Genomic DNA, 18,650 nt, shown 5'->3' on the forward strand with positions numbered 1-18,650 from the left:
CTTGACAGAAGACTGACAAGGGAACAGAAGACCTGAGCAACACCATAGAAAAACTAGAACTGATATATATCTACGGGTGACTCCATGTAACAATGGCAGAACACACATCCTTTTCAAGCGCACATGGAAGATCCCATAGGATAGAGCGCAGTTTAGGCCATAAAGTAATAAATTTAAGAGGATTTAAGTCATAAAAGGTACTCCGAGCACAAAGAAATAAAATTAGAAACCAATAACAAATATGTGGAAATTCAAGAACATACCTCTAAATAGCCAATGAGTCAAAGAAGAAATTGCAAAGGGGATTAAAAATACTTCTTGGTGAATGAAAATGAAACGCAACATACCAAAATTTATGGGATGCAGCCATAGCAGTGCTAAGAGGGACATTTATAGCTGTAACACATATATTAAAGATCTCAAGCCAATAGCCTAAACCTCCACCTTCATAACCTATAAAAAAATGAGCAAACTAAACTAAAAGCAAGCAGAAGAAAGGCAATAATAAAGATTAAATGAAATAAGAACAGAAAAACAATCCAAGGAAGCAAGAAAACTTTGAAAAGATCACCAAAATGGACAAATCTTTAGCGATATTGACAGTGAAAAAAACAGAGGAGTCAAATTCCAAAAATCAGGAATGAAAGAGGATACAGTACTACTGACTCTACCAAACAAAAGGGATTATAAGGGGATTATGAGGGGTTACTATGAATGGTTGTAGGCCAGCACATTAGTTAACTTACCACATGACGCAGCAATTTCAGTCCTCGTCATATACCCAAAAGAATTGAAACAGAAAAGGAAACAACCTGAAGGCCCATCTCACTGATGAACGGATAACAAAATGTGGTCTAGCCACACAATGGAATATTACGCAGCCATAAAAAGGAACAAAGTACTGATCCATGCTACCATATGAACGTACCTTGGAAACAGTATGCTAACTGAAAGAAGCCAGATACAAAAGGCTGCATATTGTATGATTTTATTGATACGAACTCTCTAGAAAAGGCCAATCCAGAGTAAGAAAGGAAATTAGTGGTTTCAAGGGGCTGGAATTAGGAGGCCGTGGAGAGTGTCCACTGAAGGTATTGTGTTCCTTTTGGGGCTGATGAAAATGTTCTAGAATCAGATAATGGTGATAGCTGCACAACTCTGTGAATATATAGCAGTCTCCTCTGTTTGTTTGGGGGTTTTGTGTGTGTGTGTGTGTGTTTTAAAATTTCAATTCCAATGTAATTAACATGCAATGTTATATGAGTTTCAGGTGTACAATATAGTGATTCAACACTTCCATATACTTCTCAGTGCTCGTCATGATAAGTGGACTCTTCATCCCCTTCACCTATTTCCCCCCCCACCTCCCTTCTGGTAACCACCAGTTTGTTCTCTCTGGTTCAGAGTCGGTCTTTTGGTTTGTCTCTTTTTTCCCCCTTTGTTCATTTGTTTTGTTTCTTAAATTCCATGTATGAGGGAGGACATATGGAGTTTGTCTTTCTCTCACTGACTTGTAGCAGGTCTCATCTCCTCCAGTTCCACTTTCCATGGTTTCAGTTACTTGCAGCCAGCTGCCGTCCAGAAGCAGATGCTCCTCTTTACACATCGTGGGAAGGTCAAGAGCAGCCTAATGCCAGTCACATGCCTACATCATCCACCTCGCTTCATCTCACCACGCAGGCATTTCATCATCTCATGTCATCACCAGACGAAGACGGGTGAGTACGGGACAATACGATCTTTTGAGAGAGAGACCGCATTCGCGTAATTTTATTATTGTAGATTGTTACAGTCGTTCTATTTTATTTTTAGTTATTGCAGTTCATCTCTTACTGTGCCTAATTTATAAATTAAACTTTATCATGATTTTGTCCAGGAAAAAATGTAGTCTATCTAGGGTTGGTACTATCTGTGGTTTCAGGCACCCATGGGGGGGGGGTCTTGGAATGGATCCTTCTTGGATAAGGGAAGACTACTGTACTAAAACCCGCCAAACTGTATGCTTTGAAAAGGAGAGTTTTATGGTATGTGGATTGTATCTCAAAAAAAATTTAAAATAAAAATGTACTTATACCAGCCAGACTGCCTGGATTTGGATCTCAGCTGTTGACACCATCATTCACCTTAGCCAGGTTAGGAATTAGTAACCACGGTAGACTCAATAATCGGTCCCAATTCTTCATTACATCAATGGTGGTATTACACTCGTCATTGCATTAGGGTGAGCAGATTATACTTTTCTACTTTTTGACTTTGGGCTTGGCCATGTGACTTGCTTTATCCAATAAGATGTTAGAAGAAAGATGCCAGTAGAACAGTTTGAATACACTTGGGCAGTTGAATTCGCCTTATTGCACTTCTGCCATTGCCTGCGAACCTGCCACCTGCTAGCTGATGGTCTTCTGTTCTGGGCCCTAGAATGAGACACGTGGAGCAGGACCGCCCCATTGACCTGCCAACTTGAAAGCAAGAAATAAATGTTTACTACTAAACACCACTGCGATGTGCCGTGTGTTTGTTACGCTGCCCAAGGTGACAAACACATGAACAAGTCACCCAAGGATTCTGGTGGCTTATGATCACGATGGTTTAATTCGCAGTCGTGTTATGGGTACTGTCTGGGTCAGCTTCAGTTCTGCTCCCTCTGTCTTGGTTCTCAGATCCGAGATGAAGGAACAGCCCCTCTCTCAAACACTGTTGGTCGCATGGATGAAGGAGAAAAGAACATGGGTGAATTCTTAGCTGACTTTAAGGTGTTTGTTCGGAACATGTTACTTCTGTTCATTCGTCCTGGGACAGAGCAAGTTCTAGGGGCAAGCCGGATGTCAGTGGAGAGGGCAAGAGGCTTCACAAGTAATATAGCCAAGACTGACGCCAAAAGGGAGGAGCCCTTGACAGTTTAAACAGCACTACAATCCACTACAGTGAACTCGAGCATGTTATCTGACCTCTTTGTGCCTTGGTTCTCTCATCCCTAAAATGGGAATAATAACAGAAGCTGCCTCATCCAGTTGTTCTGAGGATTATAAGACTTATTCTGGTACAGCCCTTAAAAGAGCGCGGGGCACGCCGTAAACGCCAGGGAAGATGGTAAATAAAAATAAGTAAAACGTTTGCTCAAATGATTCTTTCCTCTTGCCAGAGTGAGCATCAGACGTTCCCCTCTCCGTTATCTCCATGCCGAGAAAGGAAGGTTCTTTACTTACACACATTTAAAAACAAGACCTTTCTATTTTTGGAAGCCCGTGATTGTCAAATTCAGCCCCAAAGAGTTGTGTCATTGCTTGAACTCCTAGAAAGATGCTCCTATCATGGGCTCGCAGTCAGATGAGCTCTTTGTGGAAAAGGGGAGAAGAGTTTCTGTATGGTAGGAATAGGACAGCAGGTGGTGGTAGCAGAAAACAGAAGAAGAGCCTCACCGCTGAGAAAGGATGGCAGCCAAAAGGTCCAAAAAGCTGTTCACAGCGGTGACGGAAAGAGCATCACAGGCACCCAGGTGTACGAGCTGCCGTGTGCGTTGCCACCGCCCTTGGGATAAAAGAATTTCTATTCACATTATGCTTTTCCCTTTTCTCCTGCTATACTCCGAGTGCTCGGTTGTGTATTTTGATTGAAATACTCTGCTAACTCAGCAGGCCTGTTAATCCCCTCCAGGAACACTGAACACACACCTGGGATTTGCTAAAAGCATTGAAAGTTTTGTTTTGTTTTTTTTTTTTCCCTCAGTCACTTTGCTTCCTGAGTTAAAAAAAGGCAATCATTGATCTGCACCTGAAAATAAATCAGGAAAAAATCGTAACTGTGGACAAATGCAGCCTGTTCAGTACCTCTTCCAATTCCTATCAAAATAACAACTACTGGTGTGAAAATTAGGAAAGGAAAGATCTGATTTTTTTAAAATTACAGACCCTGCCTTGCACACAAAAAAGAGTTTACTAAATGCCTATGATATTACACTTTCCATTAAGTACTTTATACATCTTTTCTTTGTATGTCTTGGGATCTTTAAGGTGCCCGCCAGTCCTGCACATTCTGTACTGGGTATAAATACAATTTAAACCTTCCTCAAGGAGTTGGGGAGTGTCTCTAAGTCCCTCTGTTTCTGATCATTTCTGCTCTCCAGTCTTCGATTAGAATGAGGCGATCCATTGCCATTAGAATGAATTGACTCACCTTCCAGGTTAGCCCGAAAGGCTCACTCTATTTCTAAATGTGTGGGGATTAGATTCACGTCACGGACTGTACTGACCTCTCCAGCCCCGAGAGTTGACAGTAAGGCAACAGTAACTGCCTTCTTAGCTGAGATTCACGGAGTATTTTCACCAGGTGCTGAGCGCAGGCACTGTTTTCCTTAATTTCCCCAGTGACTTAGGACTTCTCCTCTCCCTTTCACAAATGAAGAAATGAAGTCCCCACAGCTTATATAAATTGCTCATAGGTAACATATGCTGGCGATTGAGGACACGGATTCTGGAATGAGACAGCTTGGTTCGAATTCTGACTTTGCTACTTACGAACTGTTTTCACTGGCTTAATTTATTTGCCCTTCCTATGCCTCAGGGCAAATACATTTTCAAAGATGAGAAACGTATGCCTCAGTTTTCTCATCTCTGAAAAGAAGATGGTACTGAGAGTGCCTACCGCTTAAGATTGTTGTGAGGATTAAATGAGCGAATTAGAAGAGTTACTTGTGAATTGTGCATGATACACAGTCAGCATCATAAAAATGTTTGCTAATTCAACATCCATTCATGATAAAAGAACAAACTGTCAGCAAAGCAGGAGTGCAGGGGGAATCCCTCAACTTGATAAAGAACAGCTACAAAAAACCTACAGCGACCATATTTAATACTGAAAGACTGAGTGCTTTCCCTCTAAGACTGGGAAAAAGGAAGGGATGTCTGCTCTTACACTCTTAGTCAACGTAGTACTGGAAGCCCTAGCCACTGCAGAAAGGCATACGAGGTAAACATGAAGTATACAAATTAGAAAGTAACAAACAAAATTGTCCCTATTTGCAGAGGACATGATTGTCTATATAGGAAACTCCCAACGGCATTTTGTGCCACACAAAAAACTCCTGAACTAGTAAGTTAAGCAAGTTTGCGGGATACAAGAACAACACAAAAATATCTATTGAATTTCTGTATACTATCAATGAACGTGTGGACATGGAAAGATCATCTGCCTTCAGCTCAGGTCATGGTCGCAGGGTCCTGGGATCGAGCCCCACATCGGGCTCCCCGCTCGGCGGGAAGTCTGCTTCTCCCTCTGCCTCTCCCTCTGTGCTCATTCTCTCTCCCAAATAAACAAAAATAAAATCTTTAAAAAATGGGCTAAAGATCTGAACAGACACGTCACTAAAGAAAATATGCAGATGGCAAATAAGCACATGCAAATATGTTCAACAACATTAGCCATTTGGGAAATTAAAACCACAACAAGATATCACTACACACAAATCAGGTCGGCTACAATAAACATAGTGGGGGCACCAAACGCTGATGAGGATGTGGAGAAACTGGATCACTCATCTGTTATTGTTGGGCACGTGAGATGGTCCAGCCACTGCGGATGACAGTTTGGCTGTTCCTTTCAAAGCTCACAACGAGTTTACCGTATTACCCAGATACTGTACTTGCAGGCATTTATTCCTAATGAAAACTTAGGTTCACATAAAACCTCGAGACGAAAGTTCAGAGCAGCTTTATTCACAATGACCTCAAACTGGAGGTAGGCAAGGTATTCTGCGATGGATATACAGTTAAACAAACAGTGGCACATTCCTCGCATGGAACACTACTCGGCAATGAAAAGGGACAAGCCTTTGGTATACACAGCAACCTGGACGTATTTCCAGGGAATTATGCTGAGTGAAAGAAGCCAGTCTCAAAAGGGTGTGTAGTGGACGCTTCAGTTTATATAACATTCTTGAAAGAATACAATTATGGAGACGAGGGACAGATCACTAGCTTGCCAGAGGCTAGGGATGGTGGGAAGAGTGCCGTGTGTGTGGTTATAAAGGGAGATTATGAAGTTATAAGGGAGATGCCTGTGGTCAGGGAATAGTTACATACCTTGATTACGGTGGTGGTCATGTGACTCTACACGTCAGGAAGGGACCTACACATACCTTGTACAATGTCAAACTTTTGGTTTTGATAATTGTGCTATAATTAGGTAAGGAAAAAACCCTTGAGGGGAACCGGATGGAGGGTGCACAAGACCTCCCTGCACCTTTTTTGTAACTTGCTGTGAATCTACAATTTTTTTCAAAATAAAAAGGTTTAAAAAAATTTTTAAAGATTTTATTTATTTATTTGACAAAGAGTGAGAGAGGGAACACAAGCAGGGGGAGTGGGAGAGGAAGAAGCAGGCTCCCAGCAGAGCAGGGAGCCGAGTGCGGGGCTCGATCCCAGGACCCTGGGATCACACCCTGAGCCGAAGGCAGACGCTTAACAACTGAGCCACCCAGGCGCCCCTAAAAAAATGCCAAACAAATAAAATGTTGGGAACAAAGCTGGAATTTGAATGCCAATTTGTCCGAATCTAAAGTCAAGCTGTATAATAATTGTGAGAAACTATTAAGTAGTTAGGCCAAGTTCTGTTAAGTCACTTGCCAGACATTACACAGTTAGAAAGTAGTAGTGCAGGACTAGAACCCAACTCCGGTTCCAAACATACACTTTTAACCACTGTGTCAACTCTCTGAAACATATGGGAAGGGGAGGGTCATCGCATGAGTGGAGGGAAAGAGTCCGAATAGGAGAGAAACTAAAAGAGAGAAAAGGAGGACAAAGCAGCAAATTTCGTTCATTGTAGTCAGAGCAATCGAAGTTAAATCCCCACCAGGACACCGTAACACACCTACCAGATTGAAAAACCTAAAAAGTTTGATAATACGAACCGTAGTCAGGTTGTGGAGTACTGGAAACTCTTACCCGCTGGGCTGGGAGTATAGATTGGTACGGCCGTTTCGGGAAGCAGGCACTGGCTACTGAGGTTGAACATGTGTCTAACCTACATGTGGCAACTCCTCTCCTATGTAGGTATTATGAGAAACTTGAGCACCAGGAGATATTTTTCTAGAACTTCGTTTATAGTAACAAGAAAGTGTAACTAACGCAATTGGGCAGCAGTAGTGGCATGGATAAACAAATGTGGAGTAGGGAATTCGCTAGAGGTCTCGAACAAAATTACAAGCCAATGAGACCTATCACACACAGAGAGAACAGCCCACCCAAAAACAACAGAATGAACAGTCTTCCCAAGTGCACATGGAGTATTATGCAGGATAGGCCACAAAACAAGTCTCAGCAGATTTTAAAAGACTGGAATCATGAAAAGCATCCTTTCCAACTACAGAGGAATGAAGCTGTAAACCAAAAACAGAAGAAAACTGGAACATTCACAAATATGTAGAAATTAAAGAACATACTCTCAAAACCAAAACGGCCAAAGATGAAATCACAGAGGTAATGAGAAAAGAGACAAATGACAACACAACTTATGTTGTGTTCCAAAACTTATGGGATGCGGTGAAGGCAGTGCTCGGAGGGAAATTTATAGTAATACACCATCCACATTAAAAAAAGAAAGATCTCAAATCAATAACCTAACTTTAGTCCTTGAGGAACTAGAAAAACCAGAGTAAACTAAACCCAAATCTACCCAAGGAGGTGAAATACCTGCACACTGAAGACTGTAAAACACTGCTGAAAGAAATTTAAAAAGACCTAAATAGAAAGATATTTGATGTTTATGGGCAGGAACACTTAATATTGTTAAAATGTTACGGGGCGCCTGGGTGGCACAGCAGTTAAGCGTCTGCCTTCGGCTCAGGGCGTGATCCCGGCGTTATGGGATCGAGCCCCACATCAGGCTCCTCTGCTATGAGCCTGCTTCTTCCTCTCCCACTCCCCCTGCTTGTGTTCCCTCTCTCGCTGGCTGTCTCTATCTCTGTCAAATAAATAAATAAAATCTTTAAAAAAAAATGTTAATACTATCCGAAGCGGTCTACAGATTCAATGTAATTCCTGCCAAAATGCCAACAGCATATTTTTTTTTCAGAAACAGAAAAGCCAACCTTCAAATTCATATGCAATTACATGGGACTCCAAATAGCCAAAACAATCTTATAGAAGAACAAAGTTGGAGGTCTCACACTTCCTGATTTCAAAACCTTACTGCATAGACAAAGGAATTAAAAACAAACAAACAAAAAAAGCAGGGTACCTGGGTGGCACAGTGGGTTAAGTGCCTGACTCTTGGTTTTGGCTCAGATCGTGATCTCAGGGTTGTGAGAGCTCAGGGGAGTCTGCTTGAAGATTCTCTCCCTCTGCCCCCACTCTCTAAAATGAATAAATAAATATTTTTTTAAAAAGAAGCATGGCACTGACATAAGGATAGAGATATGACCAATGCAGTGGAATTGAGAGTTCAGAATAAACCCATCCATCTATGGCCAACAGATTTTCAATAAGTGTGCTAAGTTTGTTCAGCGGGGGAAAGGGCAACCTCTTCAACAAATGGTTCAAGGACAACTGGATTTCTTTTTTTTTTTTTTTAAGATTTTATTTATTTATTTGACAGAGAGAGAGACAGCCAGCAAGAGAGGGAACACAGGCAGGGGGAGTGGGAGAGGAAGAAGCAGGCTTCCAGCGGAGGAGCCTGATGTGGGGCCCGATCCCATAACGCCGGGTTCACGCCCTGAGCTGAAAGCAGACGCTTAACCACTGAGCCACCCAGGTGCCCCGACAACTGGATTTCTACAAGCAAAAGAATGAATTGTGATCCCTACCTAATGCCATATACAAAATTAATTCAAAATGAATCAATGACCTAAAGAGATAAACTATTAGAAGAAAACATAGAGGGATATACTCCTAACCCTGGATTTGGCAGTGGACTCTTTTTTTTTTAAGATTTTATTTATTTATTCGACAGAGATAGACAGCCAGCGAGAGAGGGAACACAAGCAGGGGGAGTGGGAGAGGAAGAAGCAGGCTCATAGCAGAGGAGCCTGATGTGGGGCTCGATCCCAGAACGCCAGGATCACGCCCTGAGCCGAAGGCAGACGCTTAACCGCTGTGCCACCCAGGCGCCCCTGGCAGTGGACTCTTACATATAATACCAAAGCATGGGCAATGAAAGAAAAAATAGGTAAATTGGACTTCGTCAAAATTAAAAACTTCTGTGCATTAAAGGGCATTGTTAGGAAAGTGAAAACACAACCTATAGAATGGGAGAAAATATTTTCAAATCATAGATCTGGTAAGCATCTAGCATCAAGAATATACAAAGATCACAGGGTAGTTCCATTTTTAATTTTTTTCCACGATGTATATCAAACATCCAGTTGTACGCCTTAAATGTATCCAATTCCTACTTCTCAATTATACCTCAATAAAGCTGGAAAAAGAGAATATATAAAGAACTCCCAAAACATAACCCAAAAGACAAACAACCCAAATAAAAAATGGGCAAAGGAATAGAATTCCACTCCTAGGTATATACCCCAAAGGACTGAAAACAGGGACTCAAGTAGGTACTTGTACACGATTATTCATTGCAGCACTATTCACAGCAGCCAAGAGAGAGGAAGAACCCGAGTGCCCATCAACAGAAGAATTGATAAGCAAATTGTGGTCTATACAGACAACGGATTATTATTCAGCCATAAAAGGGAATGAAGTCGAGTTACCTGCTTCAATATGGATGAACCTTGAAAACATGCTAATTGAAATAAGCCAGATACGAAAATACTGTATGATTCCACGTACGTGAAATATCTAGGCTAAGTAAATTCATAGAGACTCTAGATAGATTAGCTAGTACCAGTGGCTGGAGGAAGGGGAGAATGGGGAGCTATTGCTTACTGGTTTCTGTTTGGGATTTGCGGGAGTCTGCCTTTGATTCAGGCATGATCTCTGGGTCCTGGGATCGAGCCCTATATCCGGCTCCCAGCTCAAGCAGGGAGTCTGCTTCTCCCTCTCCCTCTGCCTCTCCCCCACTCATGCTCTCTATCTCTGTCTCAAATGAATACATCTAAATTTTTTTTAAATTAAATAATAAGTTCTGGGGATGTAACGTACAGCGTGGCAACTCTAGTTAATAACACTCCATTGCGTATTTGAAGGCTGCTCAGAGAGTAGATCTCATCATAAGAAAGATCTGGTAACTCTGTATGGTAACAGATACTATCTAGACTTGTTGTAGTGATCATTTTGCAATACATACAAATACTGAAACATAATGTTGTGCACCTGCAACAAATACAATGTTTTATGTCAGTGACACCTCAACGACAAATGATACAATTTTTAAAGTGGTAGATGTGGCACATAACCATGCCACAGAATACCATAGGACAGTGCAAACAAGGCAAGCGTAAGCCATGCTCTTTCAGGACACATATATGAAGACAAGCGAGGTAGTGATTTCTACGCCAATCAGGAGAATGGTTAGCTTTGAAAGTGGGGATGGACTGATGGGCTTCCGGCACACTGGCAATGTTCCGTTCCTTGATGAGGAGGTTGACAAGGTGAGTTTTTTAAAATTATATTTAGTGTTTCAATCTTTGCTACCAGAAGCACTGGAAATGCAGAATGTCAGGCTTTCCCCCAGACTTGCATTTTAACAGATCTCCAGGTGATTCCCATGCATACGAAAGAAACTATGTTCTATGCACTTTTTCTGAACGTGCCATACATCTCAGAATTAAAAAAAAAAAAAATGGCCCTAGGTTATTTCAGGTTCCATGAAGCTATCAACAGAACTGTGGTCTCTGCTGCACCTCGAGTCATATATAATAATGATGATGATAATGAGCCTCTATGCGCCATGAAGATCTGTAGCGACTCGTGGGCTTGCTGCCCCAGAAAGAAGCGGGGCTGTGGGCACTTGCCCTGGCCACGGAGGGCGCAGGCCACGGGACCGGGTCTTAAGGCCAGGCGCTCACCTTTCCCTTCCCCTCTGTAGGTGGCCCGCAGTCCACATCTGGCTGCACAGGGTGCTGTGGTCACGGCCAGGGCCCGGCCTGCCAGCGAGCCCTCCCTACTTCGCACCCCGCCTGCACCTGCTTCGGAAGGACATTCTCCTGGGAAGGCGGTGCGAGTCTTAGGCTCCCTGCAGCCATGTCACCCGCCGTCCAGAGCCCTTCACCGTGGCCCACCCGTGGCCGAACCGGGGCAATTTTCGGAAGGAAACTGGGGCTGGGTCCGCAGAGGGTCATGGGAGTGCGCGGTGAAAGGCGCAGACCTTGAGCTGCGGGGGCTCCTCTGTTTCCAGTCCTGGGCTGTGTTACTTTCTGTGCGCCATGGCTCCCAACAAGAAATAGACCTGAAGGCTGCAATTTTCTGGTATCCACCCCTCATTTTTTTCCTGCACAAACTCTCTCAATGGGCATCACAATATAATAAAATGTATTTGCCACTTAAAGACGCTCTGAACATTACCTTGGGTTTCCCCTTGACGCCCTTAGTTACGGGACAACCCACAGCATTAGTTTCAAAGTGCAAAATTATTTGTGGCGAGACGGCAATGAGGAGACATCGGTCTCGGGGAAAGCCTTAAGTGCAAAATGCTTTTAACCACCAGCACCATAGATGGTAACCTACTACAGGAAGTGATACTATTTTTACAGTGATTCATTATTCATTATAGGTACAATGAAAGATGCATGCTATTAGGATTGAAAGTAGAATGAAATGTTCATTCTTTAAGCTTTACAAATCCAGCTGTTTGTTTTCCGTATTTGTGTATACCTACTAGTTTTAATTATACTAATAATTTCCCTGGGTTCTTAAATTCACATTAGCTTTTAAAATATAGAGAAAACAATCCCCATATAATTTAATCATTTGTGCAAATGGCAGACAGGGAAGTTATTGGTTTGTATTGTAATTATTGTAGTTCATGTTTTGAGCTCATTTGTACAATTGCTAAATTAATAATTATCATTTACGTAAGCAGATTAGGTCATCTGCACTCATTTACAATTATAATTCAGAAATGATTAGATGTTCTTCAAATTTCCCAATTTCTTTAATGCCCTTATTAAAATTGTACATTAAAGAATTTTCCAATTAAGTCTATTATCATAAGTAAATTTGACTTAGTACATATAATTACTCCCATGCTATTGCATACAAATTTTCAATTAATCCATCTCTTTTCCAAAGTGTATGGCAAAACAAGTTGATTGTCATAATGTTCACAGCACTTGCTTAAAAGCCATGCTTGTTAAAATTCACAAGACCAAACCATAATGAGTAGTATAAAACAGTATAGGAAATTCTTTTATAAAACAGGTATCACATTACATATCACTAGACTGTTCCTAGCTCTTTACTGTGATGTCTTGTTCATTGGAAGAGAACTTCTGACTTACTGCAGAAATTCTTCAAGAACATAGAATGCCAGGAAATACTGAAAATATTTAAAATCCACACACTGTTGAAAAGACATTGATTTTTTTTCAAACTATAAATGTAACGCATATTTATTATATCACATTTGGAAAACACAGAAAAGCATGCAGAAGACAAAAAAAGATCATGTGTAATTTCGTCACCCAAAGATCATCCTTGCTATCGTTTTTGTTTTCATCCGCCAAGACTTGCCAGTGCATTTTTCTCGCTCCATTTCTGTGTCAGCTGTGCGGTAATCAAATTGGAGTTGTGTTATATAGACGTACTGTTCAAATTCTTGGTTTTTATGGCTCTAATGAATGATGTTTCCTTCCTTTGTATCGTTGTCACAGGACTGGCTTATTGTTGTATTTATTACAAAAGTTCTACACTTTGAAGAACAAAGTTCCTGCTAAGCGAAGGAAACGGAATCCCAATTCTCACACTTACTAGCCGTGTGACCTTGGACCAGATACTTAACCGCTCTATGCCCGAAGCCTCCTCGTTAGTAAAATGGGGCTACTGATGGAGTACCCGCTTTAGACAGCTGTGAGGATCAAGTATAGTAATTTAATATGAAGCTCACAGGACAGTGCCTGACACATACAAAGCACCATGTGTTTGCTACATGAATTATTGTCCCAGCTTTCCGGAGCTTAACTAATGAGGGTGTTGCTGAGGTACCCAAATCTTGGAGATTGTATTTTAGGTCAGTGATATTATTACTGCACGAGAGTAATGCTGTTTCATCAGGGGGCACATGAAGGACGTCTTGTCTACTCTGTATATGCCACATGAAGTCCAGCCCGGGTATGGGGACTGGGAGGAACCAGTTTAGAGACAGTGCGGAAAGGTGAGGATGAAAGGATACGTTTTTTAGTTAGAGAAGTATTAATGGGCTTTCCCACGGTGCTACTCTTGTTTAATATTTCTATGAACGCTCTGAGAGTCAGAGTACAGATTTAAAGGTCTGCTTTTGCAGGGGCGCCTGGGTGGCTCAGTTGGTGAAGCATCTGTCTTCAGCTCTGGTCATGATCCCAGGGTCCCGGGGTCGAGCCCTGCATCGTGCTCCCTGCTCAGCGGGGAGCCTGCTTCTCTCTCTCCCTCTACCTGCCGCTCCCCCCTGCTCGTGCTCTCTCTCTGTCAACGAAATAAATAAAATCTTACGAAATGGTCTGTTTTTGCAAATAACACAAAGTTCTTCCAGTAGCGAAAAGTCAAATTCACAGACATACAGTAGAGAGAGGTCTTACTAGTTAGTGGGCAAAAACTAGAAAATACGCTTTTAAAATGAACTTGGCTGAGGTATGATTGACATACAATAAACTGCGCCCATGTAAAGGATACAGTTGGATAAGTTTTGACAAATATATTCACCTGAGTAACCACCATCACAATCACTTTCCACCCCGGCCCCCCTTGGAGACTCAGAGAGCCACTGATCGTCTTTCTGGCCCCGAGTTTTAGTATTTCATAGAAATGGAACCGTACAGTATGTACTTTCTTGTGTCCGACTTCTTTGATGCAACATAATGTCTTTGAAATTCACCCATGTTGTAGGCATACATTCGTAGTTTACTCCTTTAAATTTCAGAATGGCATTTTGTCACACGGAATGTACTACGATTTGTTTACCCACTCTCCTGTTGATGAACATTTCGGTTGTTTCCCATTTTGAGCTAAAAATCAGCAGTGTGCTGCAGCTGGCTCACGCTGGCTTGGGGGAGCTGATGGCGCACACCTGTTCTCCACTCCATGTTCGGTGACCCAGGTTGGTAGCTTGAAATCAACTGTGGCCGGAGTATTTACACCAAGGAAATTGACTAATCGGGACTCCCCCCCCCCCCAGGGAACCAGTTTTACCAGTACTCCACTGATTATTGTGAATGGAGATGCAAGGACTATTTGTGTAGAAGTCTTTTGTCGACGTCAGTTTTCATTTCTCTTGGGGAAATACCTAGCCACAGGATTTCTGGGTCATATGCTTAGTGAATGTTTAATTTTATACGAAAACTGCCAAGGAGTTTTCCAAAGTGGTTGTGCTGTTTGACATTCCTGCCAACGATGTTTGGGAGTTCCATTTGCTCTCCTTCCTCACCAGTACTGGGGATGGTCAGGCTTTTAATTTTGGCCATGGCAATGGTCGTGTGGCGGCATCTCATGTACTTTTAATTTCTTTTTTTATGAAGACGAATAATACTGAACATCTTTTCACGTGCTTATTGGCTATTCTTATTCATGTCTTCTCTTCTGACTTTCTATTCATGCTTTTTGACCATTTTCGGGGGGTGGTAGTCATTTTTCTGTGGGCTGTAAGACTTCTTTGTATATTTTTGGTACAAGCCCTATGTCAGATAGGGGTATTGATTAAGATTTTCTCCCAGTCTAAGGCTTGCCTTTTCATTTTATTGTCTCATTCGAAAGTGCAGAAACTTTAAATTTTTATGAAGTTCATTTTATCAATTTTTTAGGGTTCATACTTTTTGTATCCCATATAAGAAATCATTGCTTAATTCCAGGTCAATTTTTTTTCCTATATTTTCTACTAGAAAATTTGTAGTTTAGCTCTTACATGTAGATATGATTCATTTTAAGTTATTTTTTGTGTCTAGTGTGAGATAAAGGTTGATTTATCTTTAAAGGTTGTTTATTCTTTCCCTATATGGGTATTCAGTAGCTCCAACATCACTTGTAGAAAACACTGTCCTTCCCCACAATTGAATTTCTAAGGCAGTATCATTGATAATCGATCGACTGTATGTGTGTGGATTTATTTCTGGACTCTATCAAAATCCATTGATCTATATGCCTATCCTTGATTAATGTAGCTTCACAGTTATTCTTGAAATCAGATAGTTTGTCTTCAACTTTGTTCTGTTTTGTTTATTTGCTTCTTTCTTAAAATGCTTTGGCTTTTCTGGGTCTTTTCCATTTCCATATACATTAGAGGTTCAGTTTGCCAATTTCTACAAAAACAGCATGCTGGAATTTTGATTGGGATTGTATTGACTCTATAAATCAATTTCAGCCTTTAATCCATGAACATGGTGTATCTCTCAATTTATATGTTTTCTTTAATCTCTTTTGACAATGATTTCAGTGTAAAGGTCTTGCTCATATTTTGTTAAATTTATCCCTAAGCATGCCATGATTTTGAAAGCTGTTTTTTTAAAAAAATTTTTAATTTCCAATTTTTCATTGCTAATACATAGGAATGCAATTGTTTTTTATATTGTCTTCATACCCTGTTATGTTTCTAAATACACTTATTAGTTCTAGTAGCATTTTGGGAGATACTTTAGAATTTTTTTTTAATGTACACAACCATGCCATGTGCCAATAAAACCAGTTTTACTTCTTCCTTTTCAATATGTATACCTTTGGTTTCTTCTCCTGCTTTGCAATGACTAGGATGTCGAATACAGTGTTGAATGGAAGGTGTGGAAGTTGATCTTTGCCTTATTTCTGATCTTAGGGGAAAAGCATTCAGTCTTTTTACCAGTAAGAATGATATTTGCTGTAGACTTTACATAAATGCCTTTTATTAGATTGACGAAGTTCCCTTCTATTCATGGTTTGCTGAGAATTTTTATTATGAACGGATATTGAATTTTGTCAAATGCCTTACATCGTTTGAGATGATTATATGTTTTTCTCTTTTATTCTATTAATATAGATAATTATATTGATTAATTTGGATTTTAACCCAACTTTACATTCTTGGGATAAACCCCATGCGGTCATGGTGTGTAGTCTTTTCTGTATGTTGCTGGATTCAGTATTTGAAAGAATGTTTGCCTCTGTTTATCAGGCATACCAACCTATAATTCTTTTCTTGTAACAAACACAAAACATCCTATTATTGTTCTAAGCCAGTGTCAGCAAACTATGGCCTGTGGACTAAATCTGGTGCACAGTCTGTTTTTGTAAATAAAGTCTTATTAGAACACAGCCACATTCACCCATTTAGGTATTTTTGTCTATGGCTGCTTTCATGGTATGATGGCAGATTGAATAGTTGTGATAGAGAGCATATGATCTGCGAAGCCTAAAATATTTATTCTCAGGCCCTTTACGGAAACTGTTGGCCTACTCCTGCTCTAAGCCATGGTGCCTCTAGATGTGGAATTCTGGGAACACGCTCAGTCATCATTCTACAGGAAATAAAGAGAGGATTGGGGGAAAAAATGGAAAAACTCCAGAGGAGGGAACTGAAATGACCAAGATGTTTGGGTTTTGGGGGTGTTGGGGGTGGGGGATGGGAAGTGCAAATAGGTATAGGAGGACAGACTTCTAAGCTTAGAATTTTTCATTCTGGAAAGAATGGAGACCAAAGAGACTTTTGATAACCTATATGATCTAAATGATTTATGAATGCTTAACAGATATGGTGAATTCCAGCTCATTGGGAGAAGCAGTCCGCCATGGGCCCTGAGTGTCCCTGCACGTTCTTGCTGATAGTGACACTCCTTACGGCTTGACTGCATTCTGACTCTCAGCACCTTCTACAGCTAGTCTTAGGCAGTTAAAGTGGGCCAAGGAGACCACAGTGTGGCTACCGGAGGAGGGGGAGGGGAGGACTGGTTCCTTTAGTGCTTGGCTACCATGGTGCACGACCTTTAACCCCGGGTTCCTCAGCTGTAGCATAGCTGTAGCTGCACACGTAGCTGACACCTGGGCCCAGCGCGGTGCCCCATGGGAATTTGATTCAGGGGAGCCAATGCTACCTCGCTGATGCTCCTGATGTTTGCGGTGCTGTGAGTGGTCAAGTGTCTTGCTCTAATCCATTAGGTCTTATTGTCTACTTCCGGCACCTGCGACAAGCCAGTCTGCTTCTTTAGCAATCTCTCTGGGAGCCGTGTTACTTCTTGCCACTTCCTAACAGTTTGGGGTTCTTTCCTGACAAAACTTGTGTACTGAATTCCAATGTGGGAGGCAGAAGGGCATACCTGAGGTTTAAATGAAAGAGATTCTGGCCAATTAAAGCAGCAGGAAGTAGAACTTGGGAAGTAACGAATTACTCAAGAATTGGCAAAAGTAAAAGAAAAATTAATTTCTCTCTGATCTATTAGGCGGACATAAGCATAACCGACATGACACCACACACTTCTCAGTGACTCCTCAGACTGAACAATTTGGGAATCTGATCCGACGTTGTCACTCTAGGTGCCAGCTTGTTTTTGACCTTAGTATCCTGTCCTTATCACCCGGGACATTTCTGTAAGGTGGGTGCATTCAGCGCTCTTTCCTCCATCTTGACTCACAGCAACTTCACTCGGTTGGGTTTGACCCTGTGGCGATGCTCTGAGGTTTTTTTCCAGCTGCATTGTTTGTTCTTTTGTAGGTCTCCTTCCAGGGCTCCACCTCATCCTTCCACCCTGAGGCACCCTGCTCCCCTTCCCTCAGAGCTGCCTTCAGTTTCACTTCTCTTCCGTTATTCCCGAATCAAGTTCCGGCCTAAGCTCTTACGTCATTAACATGACCCGTATCCTTCTGCTCCTCTTGCACTTACAAGCAACATTTTTCAAATGGAACTGATCATTTTCTTTAGCGATCCATTCCCCATCCACCTTACCCCATTTACCTGAATGACCATAACATTTTTTTCCAAGTCCAACGGCCCAAACATCGGAGATTGCAGTGACTGCTCCATATGCTTCTCCACGGTCCAAATAGTCTCTAAGCCCTGTTCATCTCCTGTAGAATTTTCTTTTCCTATTTAGTCATACTGGCGCCGTTCTGGCTCAGAGAGGCTTTGTCTCATACATCCCCTTCAAGGCTTGGCTGATGACCGCTCCCCACACACCAACCCCCAGCACCACTATTGATGCCTTTCCTGGCTGCGGTTCACACTGACTCTACGGACAATATTGTGCACTTCTTGATTTAGGATTTGATGATACATAGCTTGGAGATGTTTCAACCATACGTTAGCTGGTGCCCCCCTCCCGTCCCCCTGTTAAAATCCTCCACAGTGACTTCCACTGTACTTCGAATAAAATCCAGACTCCTTTCCATGGTCTACCAGGATCTATATGATCTAGCCTGCTCCACCTGTCCATTCTCATCTTGAACCACTCTGCCCAATGCTCATTTCTCCGCCACACTGGCCTCCTCAGTTCCTAGAATGTCGCCAAGCTCTCTCCAACCTTAAGACCCTCTACCACGAAGTCCACTTCCAATCCCGCCTCCAAATCTTTGTCCAACTCCTACTGATCCTTCAGGTTTCAGCTCAAGTTT

The sequence above is a fragment of the Ursus arctos genome, chromosome X (genome assembly GCF_023065955.2).
Source record: "Ursus arctos isolate Adak ecotype North America chromosome X, UrsArc2.0, whole genome shotgun sequence".
Classification (NCBI taxonomy): Eukaryota; Metazoa; Chordata; class Mammalia; order Carnivora; family Ursidae; genus Ursus; species Ursus arctos.